The sequence below is a fragment of the Pseudorca crassidens genome, chromosome 2 (genome assembly GCF_039906515.1).
Source record: "Pseudorca crassidens isolate mPseCra1 chromosome 2, mPseCra1.hap1, whole genome shotgun sequence".
Taxonomy (NCBI): domain Eukaryota; kingdom Metazoa; phylum Chordata; class Mammalia; order Artiodactyla; family Delphinidae; genus Pseudorca; species Pseudorca crassidens.
This window is the reverse complement of record NC_090297.1, coordinates 124,877,827-124,898,409: the sequence shown is the minus strand read 5'-3', so window position 1 is coordinate 124,898,409 and position 20,583 is coordinate 124,877,827. Positions and strand designations below refer to the sequence as shown.

Below are 20,583 nucleotides of genomic sequence, written 5' to 3'. Positions count from 1 at the left end.
TTGGAAAGGCTGGCGTGGACATTCAGTGAGCAAACGCATTTGAAGGATATGATTGACCAGTCCCATTTGTTGAGGTTTTCCTTTACAGTCAGCAGAGATGCTTTTAGGCTCCCAGAACCATCTGGAAGGCCCAGTGACGTCAAAAGGAGAAAGATTTTATTGGATTTTTCCCTTCAAAGGAAAATTTGGTTTATGTGTGGTATCCTAAATAGCACTTCATTTTTATTTTTAGAAAAACCTCATTTGGTTATAGTGATTTCTCTGTAGTGGTCAATATTGACTCTCTTGAGTAGACAGGTGATTATTTTAATTTGTTAGCACAGGGGAAGCCATTTTTCCCAAAAAGTTGGTTTAATTGAGGTGATGTTTACATGCTGATATAGTGTACCTGGGGAAAAAAATGGGTCCCAATGAGATTTCCTGACACATGGTATATATAGATTATTGCTGTAGCTGGGTGGCCCTGCTTCTGCTCTGGAAATAGGTGTCCTTATTCTGAAAAGGAAAGGGATTTATTCCTATAGTGATGATAGCTAAATAGGAGGGCATATTATGGCTCCTTGCAGACAACGAAGGATATTAATGGCTACTTTGCTTTTAATATATTTATTCCCTGCAATTACTCAGTGAGTCCTATCAATTTTCCAATCACAGGCATACCTCAGATATTATGGGTTTGGTTCCAGACAACCCCAATAAAGGGAATACGGCAATAAAGCAAGTCACATAAATTTTTTGGTTTCCCAGTACATATAGAGGTTATGTTTACACCATACTGAAATCTATTCAGAGTGCAATAGAATTATGTCTAAAAAACTCAATGTACATGCCTAATTAAAAATAATTTATTGCTAAAAAATCACAGCCATCATCTGAGCCTTCAGTGAGTCATAGTCGTTTGTGGGTGGAGGGTCATGCCTCAATATTGATGGCTGCTGAGTGATCAGGGTGGTGGTTGCTGAAGGCTGGGGTGGGTGTGGTGATTTCTTAAAATAACACAATGATGTTTGCTCCATCAATTGACTCTTCTTTTCACAAATGATTTCTCTGTAGCATCAATGCTATTTGATAGCATTTTAACCACAATAGAACTTCTTTCAAAATTGGAGTCACTACTCTTAAGACCTACTGCTTCTTTGTCAACTGTTTATGTAATATTCTAAATCCTGTTGTCATTTCAGTAGTCTTCACAGCATCTTCACCAGAGTAGCTTCCATCTCAAGAAACCACCTTCTCTGCTCATCTGATGCAATTCCTCATCTGTTAAAGTTTTTTCATGAGATTACAACAATTCAGTTACAGCTTCGAGCTCCATTTCTTTTACTGTTTCCACCACATCTTCAGGTACTTCCTCCACGGGAGTTGTGAAGCCCTCAAAGTCATCCATGAGGATTGGAATCAACTTCTTCCAAACTACTGTTCATGTTCATATTTTGACCTTTTCCCATGAATCATGAATTTTCTTAATGGCACCTAGAATGGTGAATCCTTACCAGAAGGTTTTCAATTGACTTCGCTCAGATCCATCATAGGAATCCTTATTTATGGCAGCTATCACCTTACGAAATGTATTTCTTAAACACTAAGACTTGAAATTGAAATGTCTCCTTGATCCACGGGCTGAAGAATGGATGTTGTGTTAGTAGACATGAAAACAACATTCATTTCATTGTACATCTCCATCAGAGCTCTTGGGTGACCAGGTGCATTGTCAATGAGCAGTAATACTTTGAAAGGAATTTTCTTCTTCTGAGCAGTAGGTCTCAATAGAGGGGCTGAAAATATTCAGTAAACCATGTTATAAAACAGATGTGCTATCATCCAGGTTTTGTGGCTCCATTTACAGAGCACAGGCAGAGGAGATTTAGCATAATTCTTAAGGGCCCTAGGATTTTCAGAATGGTAAGTGAGCACTGACTTCAACTTAAAGGCACCAGCTGCATGAGCCCCTAACAAGAGAGTCAGCCTGTCCTTTGAAGCTTTGAAGCCAAGCACTGACTTCTATCTATGAGAGTCTTAGATGGCATCTTCTATCCAATAGAAAGCTAATTCATCCACACTGAAAGTCTGTTGTTTAGTGTAGCCGCCTTCATTAATTACGTTAGCTACATCCTCTGGATAACGTGCTGCAGGTTGTACATCAGCACTTGCTGCCCCCCCCAGCACTTTCATGTGATGAAGACAGCTTCTTTCCTTAATCCTCATCATTAACCTAGTTTCCTTGAAGGAACCTCTGCTAGCTTCAGACTTTTCTTCTGTTGCTTCCTCACCTCTCTCAGCCTTCACAGAACTGAAGAGAGTTGGGACCTTGCTCTGGATTAGACTTTGGTTTAAGAGAACATTGTGGATGGTTTAACCTTCTATCCAGAACACTAAAATTTTCTCCATATCAGCGACAGGGCTCTTTATTTCTTATCATTCATATGTTCACTGGAGTAGCACTTTTAATTTCCTTCAAGAACTTTTCCTTCGCATTCACAACTTGGCTAATTGGCACAAGAGACCTAGCTCTTGGTCTGTCTCAGCTTTTGAGATGTCTTCCTCACTGAGCTTAAGCACGTCTACCTTTTGATTTACAGTGAGAGATGTGTGACTCTTCCTTTCACTTGAACACTTAGAGGCCATTGCAAGGGTTACTCATTGGCCTAATTTCAATACTGTTGTGTCTCAGGGAATAGGAAGGCCCAAGAAGCGGGAGAGAGACAGGGGAAGGCTGGTGGGTGGAGCAGTCAGAACACACACAACATTTATCCCTTAAATTGGCTGTCTTATAGGGGCACGATTTGTGGTGCCCCAAAACAATTACAGTAGTAATATCAAAGATCAATGGTCACAGATCACCATAACAAATATAATAATAATTTAGAATCTGAAATATTGTGAGAATTACCAAAATGTGATACAGAGACATGAAGTAAACAAATGCTGTTGGAAAAATAGCATCAATAGACTTGCTTTACGCAGGGTTGCTACAAACCTTCGGTTTGTAAAACATGGAATAAATGTGAGGTGCAATAAAGTGAAGCACAATAAAATGAGGTGTGCCTGTCTACAGATGAGGAAACCTGCTTAAATACCCACAGCCAGAATATAAAGGAACTGAAATTCAAACTTAGGTCTAATCTGATTTTAAAGCTTTTGCCCTTAAGTGCTACATTCTCCTGCATCTCAATTTAGGGGTTATCTAATCAGAATGTCCCTACAGTAGCTCTCAAAGTATGGTCCCGAGGCCAGTATTATTAGCATTACCTGGACACTTGTCAGAATTGCAAATTCTCAAGCTACCTCAAGTGATTACATCAGAAATTCTGGGGGCTCAAGCTTGAGTATCACTGCCCCAAAACATTCCAAACAGGTAGTTATATAACCTCTCCGTGTGGCTCTTACATCCCATAATGCAGTCATTCTCTCTGCTCTGCTTGTTTAACTGCACCAATCATTAGAAAGTTCTTCCTTATACTGGAGTATAATTTGCTTCTCTTCATTGTTCACTCTTTGGTTCTGGTTCTGCTGTTTGTCTCGTCAACAAAATAGCTGAATGTAGCTATTGAAACTCACATGATCAACAACAGGAAATTGCTAAGGTATTAAAAAGAGCTTGTCTGATGGAACATGTGAAGTTTGAATGCCAGCTTCCTTTTTTTGTACATTTACAACAGATGCTTTATTCTTTGTCTCACAAATAAGATAGAAGCGGAACATTTTTGAAAAGGGGAAAAAAGAAAGACTGAGGAGTCAGGGTTCAAGGCTCCGCTATGTCTTTAGGATATAGCCCTTCTAGTAGCTCTGGACCTGGAAGATGTTCTGTTTCCTCCAAAGTCATAGGTCAGATATAAAATCTCTCATGATGAGCAAAGTGGATCACTGAAACTTGAGGGAGTTTCAGAGCAGGGTGAGACTAGTTTGGTTAGAGTTGCTGTAAGTCAGAGTGGAAGGAGAGTTTAGAAGACCAGAAATCATATGTGATGAGCAGATGATTGAATCTTTGCCCTTGGAACTAAAGGTGAAGTTCATGTACTTCTTTCTTAACTTGGCTACCCCAGAAAACAAAGCTTCCATGCTATGGCTGCATTACATGCTATCTTGGGGGGGAAAGGAGTGAGGGGAAAGGGATGTGATTCAAGAATAGAGGGAAAGCCAACACAACAATGCGTCACTGAGTTATCTTCTACTCCGTATGAGTACGTGCTTGATTCTGCTGGACCGGCTTTTCAAAGCTAGATTGTTATTCTTGGGGGAGAAAGAAAATTTATTCACTGGTTTCCATCTACCACCTGTTAAAAGTTCCACCCACAGAGTCTTAACTTCCCCAAACTCTGGGTCATGCATGTGTGGGCCCCATGTTGGGTCCTACACCATCCCATGCCTCATGGTCAATGGGATGGGAGGCGAGAGGCACTTGGCATAGGCATGAGATGAGGTACTGTCAGGTTTTACCTGTGTGAAATTGGTCAGAACCCAGGCAGAACTGATGGCCACAGTGGTGGCTAGAGCAAGAGTCAAGTGAGGCTGAGAGGCTCTGAAATTGCACAGAAGAGGTTTCTGATATAACACCCTTAAAGTAATTTTGAAAAAAAAAAAGAACATCCTTTTACATTATAAGGTCGATGTCTAAGTTTTTTTTGTCATTAGTTTAAAGAATGGCAAAGGATAGCATTCCTAGCTTATCATAAATGCTGATTAACATTTTAAAACAAAATTGGGTTCTGGTTTCAGGTATGATGACTAAGACTCTACTGGATGACCACTCAACTTCCATCCACGTAGAAAATAGCTGCAAAGTCTGGACCTAACACCAAACCAAACCAAACAACCAAAAAACCAGAAAATCAGTATCTGAAGGTACTGGAGAGCAAGTAGAAGTATACCAACTCTGGTGGGAAGTTCACACTTGTTTGGAGAGGGAAGACTGAATTAAATAAATAAATTTCTGTCTCTGCGGCATTTAGCTTGAGGCTAAGTACAGCCTGCATGTGGCAACAGCACACGTGACAAAACCTGCAATCTTTCAAGCCTGGAGAATAAGAAAATTGAAGTTAGGAAACTTACTAACTTTAATACTAAAGAGCGTGGGTAAATTCTGGAAGGGAAGAACCAGAGTGGGGACCCCCAAATGCTATCTATCCACATCTCTGATAGGACTCCTGAACTACGCATGGGCAGAACAGACTCAAAGCAGCCAGCTAAAGATGAAAAAGATCTGAAGAGACCCAAGTTGCCATATAAGAAACAGAGTTTGCAATTCAAGCCCAGCCACGGAAAAATACCTGCTAAAACAAATTTCCTCTTTGGAGAAAAATAACAGAATCCATATTTTCCACACTATGGCATTCATAATGTTCGGCATAGAATTCCAAGTTACGTTTCACATGAAGGAACAAGGAAATAAAGCATATTCTCAAAAGAAAAGAACATGAAGCGGATCCGACGCTGAGATTAAATGGATGTTGGAACTAACAGACAATGATTTTAAAGTAGCTATTATAATTATTCTCAATAAAGTAAAACAACGTATGTTTTTAATAAAGGAAAGTCTCAGTAAATACAAAATTATTATATCATTCTTTTCACCATATCCATTTGAATTTTAATATTATAGTGATTAAATATTAAAAAATTGCACAAACATTTCTTTTTTAATGGTCATAAATTTTACATTTTTTTCTCCTTGAAATAAAAATTTCATTTTACTAGTCCCACAGAATATTATCTAAATATAAAATAATATGGTTCAAATATTTTGATTATTATCATAATTCTCTTAAAATACATTTAAAATTTGCTTTTTTTTTTTTTCTTTTCTTGTAGTTTAGAATCTTTAGTCACACAACATCAAGAATAGGTTAGTTCCAGGGCAGTGCGCCATTCCATCACCTGAGACCTTCTCTCCCCCCTGCACACTCCACAACGCAGTATAATCAAACGGCGCCTTCGTCTAGAATAGAATGTTTAAATGATACCTGTTCAATAACTGTCCTTGCTTCTTTGTGGTGTTGGGAAAGGAAAAAAAAGAAACAAAACCCAAAAAAACAAGAAAGCAACAGAACCCAAACCCTTTGCAAGCCGCTTGGTACCTATATTCCCAGGGCATTTTTAGTGGAGTTTCTTCTGGGCCCTGACCTCTGCCCTACTACATCAGTGAGGACAGAGGCCGTGGGACAGGTTTGGGCATCCGTACTGGAGTAGAAAGAGAAAACAAACACAAGTCGGGCCACAAGTGGATTCTGGCACATTTTTAGATGAGGTTAAAAATGTCATGGCGTGCACAGGGAGCAGGCAAAGGACTTTTCCGTGGGAGGTAATGCCTGTAGGCAGAATAAACTGTCCAGTCTACTCTTGGGGAGGAGCTCCCTGCGGTAAGAACAGAGGAACGAGGGGGCCTCGAGGAAGGTGTTGGCTCGGAAGATGGAGGAGACGATCTTGCCGGTGGCGTTGATGGTGCCTTCGCTGTCTGAGCTGGACTCAGAGTCGCTGCTCCCAGAGTAGGCGCCCAAACCTGGGAGGATGCCGATACATACAGCAGCGGAGGGGCAGTCGACGGAGGGAGGGACCACTCAGAGATGTGCTTCCACGAGACAAGCAGGATGGGGCTTATTGATTCTTGTCATCTGGGTCAGGGTCCGATTGCAGTCTTTTCACACTGTTGCCACTCTCTGAGCTCTTATGCTTCAGAGCTCCTGCCGACAGCTTTGCCTGGGAGAACTTGGTCTTGGTTTCTGTGGGTTTCACAGCCACTTTCTTCTCCACTTCCTTCTTGTTTTCTTGAGAAATTCCAACCTTGTTGAGATTACTTCTGTATTCCTTCAGTGCTTTCAGTTCTTCTCTTCCCTGCTTTTCTATTAGTTCCTGCTGCCGAGAAACCTCATCAAGGAAGTTGGTCTCATCTTCGTCCAAGCCTCTTACCATGTTTTTCAATTTGAACTGTTCTTCATACTCTTGCTGCTTCCTATCTTTCTGTTCCTGTTAGCCTTTCATACAGAGACCGAGGATCATAAACGTCCTCCGGGCATTCTCCTGGATCTTCAGGTTTTCGAACTTTTCGAACTTTCTCCCATTCTTCTTGCCTCCTTTTGTGCCGTTCATCTAATTCTGCCTCAGACACAAACCTCTTTTTGATAACAAAGGTTACCATCATCCCCTCCACCTATAATGGAACAATCAGTCTACCAGCGTGCAGGAGGCGAGACCCCCTCACCTTGACGGTGCCCACCCCAAACTGCCACCACAAGGGCCGCTCGCTCTTAAGGAAAAAGAAAAAGAAAGTAAAAACAGCCATTTAAAATTTTTGTTTTATGTACTAGCATAAGGTTCTAGGTGTTAAAAGTCTATTTTAAATTGAATCATTATTCTCGATAGTATTACTATAGAATTGGTCAAAACAATGCAAGTATATTACACATTTTTATAGCTATTCAATGGAATACAATTTTATTGCAAATGCATATCTTGATAAAACAGATGAGGTTATTTTATTTTTTCTGTTTGTTTCTGTGTTCTTGGATGGATATTACTTACTGCTAGTGTAAGTTAATGTTTTTATTTTTTATAGGTATAAATATTGAGAAACTGCATTCATATAAGTAAGTGGACAGAACTGAAAGGGGGATTATATCAGCAGCAGTCAATAGTTATTGTTCACTAAAAATGATTCTTAATGAGCCATCAACTAACATCTTCCATTTTGTAGAAAGCAAAGCATTGGAAACCACCTGATTTATGAATATTCTTTTCCCTAGTTCATTAGAGACACTCACTTTCTTATCACAAACACAATATTTAATTGTTGCATTTTTAGTGCCCTGTTTTTTTTTTTTTTTTTTTAACACTCTGGGGCAATGCATTGAAGTAAGTTTAGAATGGATGAGAGGTGAGTTTTTCTTTCATTAAGTTGGACAGGGATAATTAGTGGTCCAGGAAAACTCAGCTTGAGCAACTATGTTGTCACCCATATCAATGAGGAATGAGTTTAAACAGAAATTGAAGATCTAGAAACTGATCCTGTTGAAATTGTGCACTAATATGTACTTCCTGGAAACTCTTTATGTATGTGAATGCGTGCTCTAGTTTGCAGATCACTGATTTAGATAATCAGGGTGCTGGAAACCACCCACTGGTTAAGAGACCTCAAAGGGAGGGAGTGTAAGAATCAGTTTTTTCTTTTTTACCTGAAAAGGTGAGAAAGGATCTCAGACTAACACTAGCCAACAGATTAATGTGAAACAGGAAAAACTTGAGGTGGTACAGACTAACACAGTATCCAAAGTGCAGCTAACAACAGTGAAATCTTGGATTTCTCAAGGAGCTGGAGAAAAAAATTTCTCATCTGAGCAGTGTAATGCAGTGAATACGTGCATAAAAATACAAAGAAACAAAGATGGAGAAGATCATCAGATGTGATAAAAGTAGCAGTACCAGCAGCACTTGTAGTTAAGGATAGAAAGTCATTTTTAGTAGATGCTGGATTTGAGTGAGTGCACTGGAGTCTGAGGAAGCCTGTGGAAATAGCCTACTTCTAGAGGTATTAATAATAACAGAACAAAACCGTCAGTTTCAGGCAGGTTCAACTGAGGACTTACTTAAATACAAGGTGAAATAAGAAGCTATTTAGAACTGAAATAGTGATGGCACATGACTGAGTTCACTAAATGTAGTTACTTTTGACAGCACTGGTGAAGAAAGCAGGGTTCAGTCTTATGCTATCACATCCTTTCTACACCTGCCTCTTGCTGTATCATGTGACCAAAGAGTTTAATGGAGATTAGACCAGATAATTGCTAAACTTCCTTCTAGTTCTAACATCCTATGGAAGAACACTCTGCAAATGTTCATAGCAGCATTATTCATAAAAGTAAAAAAGTGGAAATAATGAATGGGACAAAAATAAAGGTGGAATAATGAATGGACAAATAAATGTGGTATATCCACTCAATGGAATATTCTTCGGCAATAAAAAGGAATGAAGGGGGCTTCCCTGGTGGCGCAGTGGTTGAGAGTCCGCCTGCTGATGCAGGGGGCGCGGGTTCGTGCCCCGGTCTGGGAGGATCCCACATGCCGCGGAGCGGCTGGGCCCGTGAGCCATGGCCGCTGAGCCTGCGCGTCCGGAGCCTGTGCTCTGCAGCGGGAGAGGCCACAACAGTGAGAGGCCCGCTTACCGCAAAATTAAAAAAAAAAAAAAAGGAATGAAGGGCTTCCCTGGTGGCGCAGTGGTTGAGAGTCCGCCTGGCGATGCAGGAGACACGGGTTTGTGCCCCGATCCGGGAAGATCCCACATGCCGCGGAGCGGCTGGGCCCGTGAGCCATGGCCGCTGAGCCTGCGCGTCCGGAGCCTGTGCTCCACAAGCGGAGAGGCCACAACAGTGAGAGGCCCAGTACCGAAAAAAAAAAAAAAAAAAAAAGGAATGAAGTACTGATATATGCTACAATATGGATGAACCTTGAATACATTATAATAAGTGAAAAAAGCCTGACAAAAAAAGACCACATATTGTATGATTCCATTCATGTAAAATGTTCATAACAGGCGAATCTATATAGACAGAAAGTTGATTAGTAGTTGCTTCAGCTTAGGGGTTGGGGAGAAATGGGGATGACTGCTAATGGGTACCAGGTTTGTTTCTAAGATGATAAAAAGTGATTGTGATTATTACACAACTCTGTGACTATAGTAAAAAAACAACTGAAATATACTTTTAAATGGGTAAATTGCATGGTATGTGAATTATATCTCAATAAAGTTTTAATTTTTTTTCAAAAGAACATTATGAAAGAATTTTTAAGAAGAGAAAAGAGCTTGGATCCTGGCACAGACATAGGACTGTTCTGTTTTGACAGAGATTCTAAAAGGAGAAAAAGGCCAGGAGTAAGTAGGGATGAGGGGCTAATTAGGGAGGTTAGGGCAGACAGCCAGTAGCCTGAGGAGAATGGGCATTTGGTGGTAGGGGAGGATGCTGGCGAGATGTCCTGAAATGGAAAAGGAGGGTATCTTAAGGCAGACTCTCTGCCTCAAGCCTTGTCTTTTGCCACATTTGCACCTGGGCATGTCTTTCTAAATGGACCCCGCTTGGCCCTCTACCCCCATATTCATATCCAGGCAGCTAAAGACACAACTTTTCTCTCAGTTCTTTTAAACTCTTGTTAAAATGTCTTCATCTTCCCTAGCTTCTGCCTCTTTTGACATAAAGTCCTTCTCCTCTTTTCATTGGGTGCATACCGGGTACTTTCTCTCTCCTAGGTTTTGACTTTTATATTTCATTTATTCTTCCCTTGGGTCTTTTGTGACCTTATCATAAGGTTTATTACATATAAATGTGAAGATTCACTAATACACTTAAGATGAGGGAAACCAATGTAGCAATTGCTGATAAGATGAAACACTGTATACAATAAAAATAAGAACAAAGCTATCTGACATTTATTTTCAATAATTTACACAATAAAGAAATTGAGAGCCACCTTAAATTTTTTTTTTCTGTATTCTCATTTATTCTCTAACCAGTAAGGACACAGTTTTATGTCTTATCCAGGGTTTAGCCAAAGTATCATCTAACTTTTTACACAACTAAAACTAATGCTAGATTTCACATTCATTCATTAATCTAATCATTCATTCACTCATTTAACAAATATTTATTGAGCATCTACTATGGACTAGGCATCTTGCTAGATGCTAGAAATATAATGATGAAAAAAGGGGCAGAGTTCTCCTGGCTCTTGACACATACAATCCAGCATGAGAGACAGACGTTAAGCAAATAATCACACAACTTCCATAAATAATGATATAATTTAAATTATGATGTTTTATAAAGGATAAATATAAGGTAATGTTATATATTGGGTTGGTCAAAAAGTGCCTTCAGTTTTTTTTTTTAATTAACTAATTTATTTTTATTTTTGGCTGTCTTGGGTCTTCATTGCTGCTCGCGGGCTTTCTCTAGTTGCGGCGAGTGGGGGCTACCCTTTGTTGCGGTGTGCGGGCTTCTCACTGTGGTGGCTTCTCTTGTTGTGGAGCACGGGCTGTAAGCTCACGGGCCTCAGCAGCTGTGGCACACGGGCTTCAGCAGTTGTGGCTCGTGGGCTCTAGAGCGCAGGCTCAGTAGTTACAGCGCAAGGGTTTAGTTGCTCCACGGCACGCGGGATCTTCCCAGACCAGGGCGCGAACCCATGTCTCCTGCATTGGCAGGCGGATTCCTAACCACTGTGCCACCAGGGAAGCCCAGTGCCTTCGGTTTTTAAGTAAAAATAAAAGACACATTTTTCATTTTCACCAAGAACTTTACTGAACAATGTATTCACCCTTTTGTTCCACTACCTTCTGCCATTTTCCAGGCAACTTCATAATTCCATCTTCCCAAAACTTTTTATCTTTTTCAGCAAAGAACTGTTCCAGGTGCCTTTTGCAGTCTTCCAGGGAATTGAAATGTTTTCCATTAAGAGAATTTTGTAAAGACTGAAATAAATGGAAATCCAAAGGTGCCGTATCCGGTGAATATGGCAGATGAATCAGAACTTCCCAGCCAAGCTGTAACAGTTTTTGCCTGGTCATCAAAGAAACATGCAGTCTTGTGTTATCCTGATGGAAGATTACACATTTTCTGTTGACTAAGTCTGGACACTTTTCATCGAGTGCTGCTTTCAGTTGGTCTAACCGGGAGCAGTACTTGTTGGAATTAATCATTTGGTTTTCTGGAAGGAGCTCATAATAGAGGACTCCCTTCCAATCCAACCATATATACATCACCTTCTTTGGATGAAGACTGGCCTTTGGTGTGGTTGATGGTGCTTCATTTTGCTTGCCCCGCAATGTCTCCTGTTCCACATTATTGTACAGTATCCATTTTTCATCACCCGTCAAAATTTGTTTTAAAAACAGAATGTTTTCGTTACATTTAAGTAGAGAATGGCATGTGGAAATATGGTCAAGAAGGTTTTTGTTCTCTTAACTTATGTGCAACGCAAACTTCAAAGTGATTAACATAACCAAGCTGGTGTAAATGATTTTCAGTGCTTGATTTGGACATTTTGAGTATGTCAGCTATCTCCTGCATGGTATAATGTTGATTGTTCTCAGTTAATGACTCAATTTGATCACTATCAACTTCAACTGATCTACCTGACCATGGAGCTCTGTCCAGCAAGAAATCTCCAGCACAAAACTTCCCAAACCACTTTTGACACGTTCGATCAATCACCACACCTTCTCCATACACTGCACAAATCTTTGTGTTTCAGGTGCATTTTTACCTTTCTTGAAATAAAAAAGCATAATATGCTGAAAATGTTTTCTTCCATCTTCAATATTAAAATGGCTACACAAAAATTCATGAATTTTGATGTTTTTTTAAAAAAATGCACGTTGATATGACAGCTGTTGTAATAAAATCTAACAAAATTGTTTCAAATGAAGTTCGAAGAACTAAGCACTACTAGAGCCATCTTACGGGAAAAAATGAACGAAACTTTTGGCCAAACCCAATATAACAGGGCTCCTTCTTTCTTGATTTTCTTCCTGCACTTATTTGATAAAGAAGCCCATGAAAATATGGGAGGGGATTTTCAAGTTACTGAATATTTTAAAAGATATTAAAATTTAAATCTTTCAAGTAAGTGCTTTAATTAACTCAAGTAGAGCTGGCTTTAGTTTAGTGAATAGATCACTCACTTGTAAAGCAACATTAAAAAGTTTTAATAACTTTTAATTTAAGTATAACCTACGTAGGGAAAAGTATGGAGATCATATGTATACAACTCAATGATTTTTTACAGACTGAACACACCTGTGTAACCAGACCCTAAATCAAGAAACATTATTAGAACCTCAGAAGTTCCATACATGCCTACTTTTCTTCACCAAATTCAGTTTACAAGAGGACTAGTAGCTTTGAGCACTTGTTATGTGCTAGGCTCAATGCAAAGTCTTTTATAGACCCCATATTATGTGAAGAGCAGTTTTTTTCTCTCTTTTGTTTTAAATTATTCCCTGAGAATCTAATTGACATCCATCATTTAATTAGCAAATTCATCCTTTTCAGATAGCCAGAACAGTATCCTTCAGCCCAGCACAGATAGGACTCTGCAGTTCTGCTTTCCTGGAGACTTTCCACAAGTGCAGGAAATTTCCATGATGGCAGTGGCCTTGGAGCCCATGAATAGAAGCAGGGAAGTAGCAGTTTATCTGGATGGCTGTGTGCCAGGCCCTTAAGCAATCGGGTGCCAGGATTTCTTAATTTGCTGTTCCATATCTCTTCCTTCCCCAAGGAGAAGAGTCAGCCTGCGTGCCTCTCTCCAATCCCCTCACCATAAAGTCCTCCTTAAGGATAACTAAGATTGATTTGCTAACTTCTCTGAATAGTGAAGGTCACTGTAAGGTGAGCATCTCTTAGCCAACTGTAATCACTCAAAGCTCTGAAGAAATTTATATCTAGTATTTGGGACACCATCTCTTTGAATTCTAGGGGCTTGTGGAAGGGGATTGCAGTGGGGTTTTAAGGAGTCTGGCTGGAAAAGAAAAACAAAGGAATCCAAAGGACTCTGGGAGAAATAGAGACAGAAAAAGTTACCTACTGCCCAAAGGAGGTTTGGACCTCTAGGAACAATACTAAGAAAGTTTACAAGCAGTTTTGTGGGGTTTTTTTGTTTTTTTGTTTTTTTTTTTGCTTTAGAGACCAATCTAGATGAGAAAGCAGGAACAGGAACCAAGGACTTAATATTGTTATCAATTATCCTAGGAGCTATAGGGGACAAAATGTATTGGTGAGGTTATACCTACCAGAAACTGTGCTGGTGAGACCTAGCCTATTTAGATGATAAGGTGGCTGCATACTTCTTATTATGGTACATGCTAGGTTGGGAGGAGTAGTGTGATCTCTGGAGATTAATAAAGTACCATGGGCAGGACACGCCTTGGGCACTGGTGAAAGGGAAAGCCATCTCTGTGGTTTCTCCAAGACATAATAAACATCTCCTTATTATAAAAACAAATATGTGAACAAACAATAAGAAAACTACTTCTAACTGATCCTGACAAGTTCCAAAGTCCCCTAATAATTTGCCTCTTTGTGCGAGGCACTGAAATCCCCAGAAACAATGTGGGTGTCTTGTAGCTGGTGAGATCTCAGAATTTCTGACTAGGTCTTCTATAAAACCTAGGCTTCTCCTAGGCCCTTGGTGCTTTTTGAGTATGTGCTGATTTTCCACCATTGTTCTTTCTGGCGATGTGAAAGGCTGTGTCATATCTCTCCCACCTCCACCCCAACCTCAATCTCATGTTTTTTCCATTGTGGGGAGACAACTTTGCTTTTCCTTTGCTGAGAATCTTGAGGTCACCATGCAAGGTCTTCCTTACTTTCTCTCACTTCTCTCCTCTGCCCCTCAGCACAGTCTTTTCACATGGGCTTTGTTGATTTTTCTCCTGTTTCAAAGGACAAAACTCCTTCTTGCATCCCAAAGCCATTCTCTGTGCTTCTTCTCTGGGACTGTGTTCCTCAATAATTTCATTTCTCTCATAATTTTGTTTTAAACTTTTATTGTAACATTTTCCAAACATATACAAAAGTAGAGAGAATAGAATGATTCCCTCATATACCCTTCACCCACATTCAAAAAATTATCAACATTTTTGCCCACTTACTTTATCACTTTTTCCCTTCTCTCTTTGCATCGTATCTTGAAGCAAATTCCATCATTGTCTCAGAATGTCTTTTTACAATTGGTTTGTTTAAATTCGGATTCAAACAGGGCTTACATATATTTGAGTGCTGTGTCACTTCATTTTTATCTAATCCAAACATTTCCCCAGCCCCCTTCTATTTTCTGCCATGTTATTGACTAGTGAGGAAAGCAGATCAGTTCTACAAAATGTGCCACAATCTGAATTTTTCTGATTGCTTCTTGGTGTTATTTAACTAGGTGCTCAATCGCCTGTATCTTCTATAGCCTGGAAATTAGACTTAAAGGCTGATTAGTTTCAGGGTCTCCCCTACCCTCTTACTTCTCTTGTTTTATGATCTCTGTCACGCTCAAATAGCTCATGACTATTCATTATAAAGTGTTTGCTTTTCTCTCTGTGCCCAGACGGCCTCTGTCCCATCATTGCTCCATATATAGAGCAAACAGTCTGCATCAATTTTCTCTCCTATTCACATACATTTCCCCCCTAACGCTTTTATATGGCCTCTGCCCCTATCAACTACAGAAATAATTCTTTCAGAGATCACTGAACATTCTTTAACACAAAACCCAATGACTTCTTGTTAGTATTATAATTAATGATTATCATCATTAGTTGCCAACTCCCATTTGTAGCCTTATAACAACCTATAAAATGCTTTTTGTCACTACTCTTTTTTTTTGGTCCTCCTCCTTTATGACCTCATTCCTCTTTCTTGACTTTTTTATTTTCACTGTTTAATACTATTTATTTCTTTTTATATAATGCTAAGGGCATTTTTTTCTGTTTTCCTTTACTTATTGCATTATCTCCTCCCACCAACAAACATCCGTGATTGTTTTTCAAAGTACTGTCTTTTTCCGTTATTGGTTTCAGGAACCTCAGGGCTTCATTGCTTAACTTCACGTGATGGCTCTGCATCTCTATCTGTAGCTCTGACCAAATCCAATGAGCTCCAAGCCCACAGCTCCTTTTTCCTAATGGGCAATTTTTCCTCTAAATGATTCACCAACACTTGAAACTCAGTTGATTTCAGTCATGTCATTTTCCCCTCAAATGAACTGCTTCTTCTAATTTCTCATCTTTCATAATGATATTGCTGTAAGTACTTCTGCTTGGAAGTCATTTTTACTTCTTCCTTTTTTTTTTTTTTTGCTGCCATTTCTAATCTATTGACAGCCTAGCCCAGCCTGATCTGCAATATCTGTCCCAATCATTTCTTATTTTCCATCTTTTCGGTGCCCATTTTCTCCATTTAGTCTTCTCTACCTAGTTAAGACATTGTTAATCTCATGTCCTGCATATTCTATTGAAAAGTGAGCCACCACTACATTTCATATCCTTTTCCATGCTTAATTTTTCTCCATAGCATGTAACAAATTTGTTTTACTATGTATTTTGTATATGTTTTTTAAAATTGTCTGTCTCCCTTGACGGGAATATAGGCAAGGTAGGATTTTTGTTTTGGACAGAGAGGAGGTACTCCACAAATATTTATCAAAAAGACAATGTAGAGCCTGAATCATATAATTGGATTCAATTTAAACAATCTTTATTATGTAAACTTATGATAATGCTAAACTGATTTTCTGAATCGTAAGCTCCTTGAAGATAGAATTCATATCTCATACGTTTTTGGTATTCCACCCGACCCTCTCCTTCCTCATCCCCATTTGAATACACCTATATCTCTATGCTTTTTGGTGGTTGGCTTGGCAAATGTGACATAGGTGGTCTTCCAGACCACCTATGGTCTGTAGAGAGAGAAACAGGAGTGAAAGCAGGAGCCACAAGAAGGAAAAAGGGATAATGATGGAAGTCTTATCAGCAGGAATGAACTAGAGAAGGGTCTTGAAGACTAGTGTGTGTGTTGGGAGATGGTGCAATACAGAATCTACAGAATGGCAATGGTATTTTGAAAATGGAGTTTCCATCTGAATAGGTCCATAGATCTTGCTATTTTCTAGCTTATTAGTCTCATATAATTAACATTACTCAAATTGCAGAATAAGTCTTTGGGCTGCGCCAGTAAAGTTGTTTGCAAATTAATCTAAAAAGAAAAGAGTGATTAGAAGCTTCTGTTGATTTCTCGCGTATCACTTTCATCCTGATTAAAAGACTTCTTGTAACATCTCTTATGCCATGAGTTTCCTGATTATAAATTCTTTTAACTTTTTTTTTATATATCCAAAAAGCTTTTATTTCATCATGATTTTTTGAGAGACATTTTTGCTAGGTATAGGATTCTAAGTTGACAGTTTTTTTTCAGTACTTTAAAGATATTGCTCCATTGTCTTGTTGCTTTCATTGTTTCCATTAGGAAATCTTCTGTCATCCTTATCTTCTTTTTTCTCTATGTGTAATATGTCTCTTTTCTCTGACTCCTTTTAAGATTGACTGGTATTTTGGTTGTTACAGGATGGTAGGTTAAATCCTTTTACTTTATCTAAGAGAGATATTGTCCTAAAGCAGCTTTTTGCAAATTTTTCTATTTGGAGATTATGTTTTAGAATTAAGTATTTTTGCCCAAAAGATCAAGGATAATGACACTTATATTGATTTATTTTGATTTGGTGATATGACATTTAGTTAATATGTATTTAATAAATGAATTTAATTCAATAGGCATTCTTACTTTTTATAATGCATTGTGATATATGTACTACAAAGAGAAATAAATCCTTATCTCTATCCTTGAGGATATCTTGGAGTTAATATATGCACAAAAATAACAATGCAAGGAAAAAGTATTAAGTGTCACAAAGGCATGGCATATACTTTTGTGGGAAACATGATTGAATCTTCTTATAATAGGAGGACTTTGCTTCTAATTGGGAGAATGCAGGAGACTTTGTGGTTTTGAGGTAATCTTATATGATAGGTTATTTGAAAATGAAGTGGTTTGTGAGTACATGAGGAGGGTGATTCTAGAACTGATAGAAAACGTTGATCAAGTGCCACATAACAAGATATACAGGGTATGTTAAAAGGCACACAGGTCAGTTTGGACTGGATCCTAGGGTGTATGTAGGAAAGTAAATCAGGCTTGCTTGCAAGGAAGGTTAGTACCAATTCATGAAGGATTTTGAATGCCTAGTTAAAGGTATTTTCCCTTTTATTTATTAAGTATGGGGCATCTTTGAAAGCTTCTGGGCAAGAGAGTGAAAAGACTAGAGAAATGCTGTGGAATTCTTGAAAGTAGTGAGAGTGGATGGGAAGGGCAAATATGGAAACAAATTAAGAGGCAATTGTTTAAGAAGTCATGAACTTGAACTAATGTAGTGACCATGGGAAAGAAGTGGGGATTGAACTTATTTTCAAGTGATGTTTCTTGGATAATATCCACAGTGTATGGAAACAGAATAAAAGGGTGAAAGAATTTGAATTCTCAAATCTTCATAATAATAGCTAATATTTGTTGTTTACCATGCAATAGTTTGAGTGCTGTACATCAGTCTGCATTCTCTGTATCTCCACTTGGATATCTAATAGTCATCTCACAGTTAACATGTATGTAACTCAGCTCCTGAGATTTCTTCCCAAATCTGCCTATGTCTTTTCCATTTCAGATAATGGGAAATTGTTTTATCTAGTTCTCAAACCAAGATTCATCCTTGACTCATTTTCTGCTCATACTTCACTTCTAATTTGTCAGCAAATTTGTTGATTCCATTTTCAAAATATATGCAGAATTCCACCACTTCTCACCACCACCACTGTCATCACATCTCACTAGGGTTGTTTCAGTAGCCCCCTAACTGGTCTCCTTGCTTCTGTCTTCGCTTCCCTTAAGTCTATTCTCAATACAGCAGAGTGATTTACTTAAAGCATAAATTAATTTTAAACCTGTGCTCAAAAACTGTCCAATAAGAACTAGAGTCCATAGAGTGTCCTACGGTGCTCTCCATGATCTGCTCCCTGCCCACTGCATTACTGCACAGGTATTTTCTTTTCTTCTCTCTTTCCCTCAATCCATTCTAGCCACACTGGGGTTCCTTGTTCCTCTAGTTTGCCATCTCAGGGCTTTTGCACTTGTGGTTTCTTCTGCCTGGAACAATTTTCCTCCAGTATCTGCAAGGTTCACATTCTTATCTTTTGGAGCCTTTGCTGAAAGTCACATTATGAGTAAGGCCACCATACTTAAAATTACAACCTATCCCTCTTGACTTCACATTCTGTTTCCCCCATTAAACTGCTCTGCTTCTCCACCCTCACACCCTTCAGTTAACTTATTACACTGGGCCCCCAGTGGGAACATGCCCTACAAAGGGGAAGGAGGCAGGCCTGGAAAAACAGGTGGAGAGACTCTACATATTTCCCTCTGTATTTATGGAGTCACAAAAACAGAAGTTTCCCACACCTGTGCCTCATCTTTAGCCTGCCTGCTTCCTTATGTTACCATCTTGGAGTGAATAAGATGGGAGGACAATGAAAAATTTCAACACAGAAGAACATTTGGAGGAGGAATCTGAATCACAGGCTCTTCTAAGGTGTGATCTTCAAAACTTCTTTGAACCCTGGATACCCCTCCCACTCTACCTAGAAACCATTTCTACATTCACACCTCTGATAAGACATATTTCCTCTGTGCCTTTGCAGCTTTTCCTCAGCTCTTTGAAAAGCAGCAGTAAAAGTCTCTTAAGTGTCAAAGAAAATTGGTCATGACCTCCCAGCCTGTGGGAGCAATGCTGCTGAAAACAGTCAAATGGTGTGGCACACTGCCTGCAAATAAACACACACAGGGTAGCTTTCCTGGTCACTGCTGCGCTGCTTGCAGCTGAGGCTAAGGGGAAATTATAGACTGTCCATCTCAGCGCCAGGTCCAGAGGAGGCTGATGAATTCACCTTGGCCTTGACTGTCTTGATGACTGTGCACAGATGTCTCTGGTCGGGGGGCTACCAAACATGCCCACACAGAAGAACCTCTTTGGTGAGTTCCCTGGTGGTCCAGTGGTTAGGACCTGGCACTTTCACTGCTGTGGGCCTGAGTTCAATCCATGGTGGGGGAACTAAGATCCCACAAGTCTCTCAGTGCAGTAAGAAAAAAAAAAAAAAGAGAAGAATCTCTTTGGAGTCTTGTTAAGCATACTGATTTCTGAATGTTCTGAATCTGAACCTTTGGAGGTGGTGGGTCTAGAAACCTGTATTTGTCCCAAGCTCCTCAGGTAGTTTTCTACAGCCCACTGATGACTGCTCCACAGACTAATGTATGGGATTCAGTGCTCTTCTCACATTTCTTTAAAGGTTACTTATACGTACTTTTTTTCCTTTTATTGGAGTATAATTGCTTTACAATGTTGTGTTAGTTTCTGCTATACAATGAAGTTAATCAGCTATATGTATACCTTTATCCCCTCTCTCTTGGACCTCCCTCCCCTGCAACCCACCCATCTAGGTCGTCACAGAGCACCGAGCTGAGATTCCTGTGCTTTATAACATGTTCCTGCTAGCTATTTTATGCAGGGTAGTGTGTACATCTCAATCCTAACCTCCCAATTCATCCCACCCTCCCCTTCCCCCACTGTGTCCACATGTCCGTTCTCTATGTCTATGTCTCTATTCCTGCACTGCAAATAGGTTCATCTGTACCATTTTTCTAGAGTCCACATATATGCATTAATATACGATATCTGTTTTTCTCTTTCTGACTTATTTCATTCTGTATGACAGACTCTAGGTCCATCCACATCTCTACAAATGACCCAATTTCTTTCCTTTTTATGGCTGAGTAATTGGCCGAGAGGCACATGAAAAATGTTCAACATCACTAATTATTAGAGAAATGCAAATCAAAACTACAATGAGGTATTATTTCACACCTGTCAGAATGACCATAATAAAAAATCTACAAACAATAAATGCTGGAGCAGGTGTGGAGAAAGGGAACCCTCTTGCACTGTTGGTGGAAATGTAAA

At 39.4% G+C, this 20,583-nt stretch overlaps 1 pseudogene; it reads right to left on the bottom strand.

The window, feature by feature from the left end:
* Window positions 1–6,218: 6,218 nt before the first annotated feature.
* The window catches only part of LOC137209314 (PSME3-interacting protein pseudogene), a 67,923-nt pseudogene continuing 53,558 nt past the window's right edge, over window positions 6,219–20,583 (bottom strand).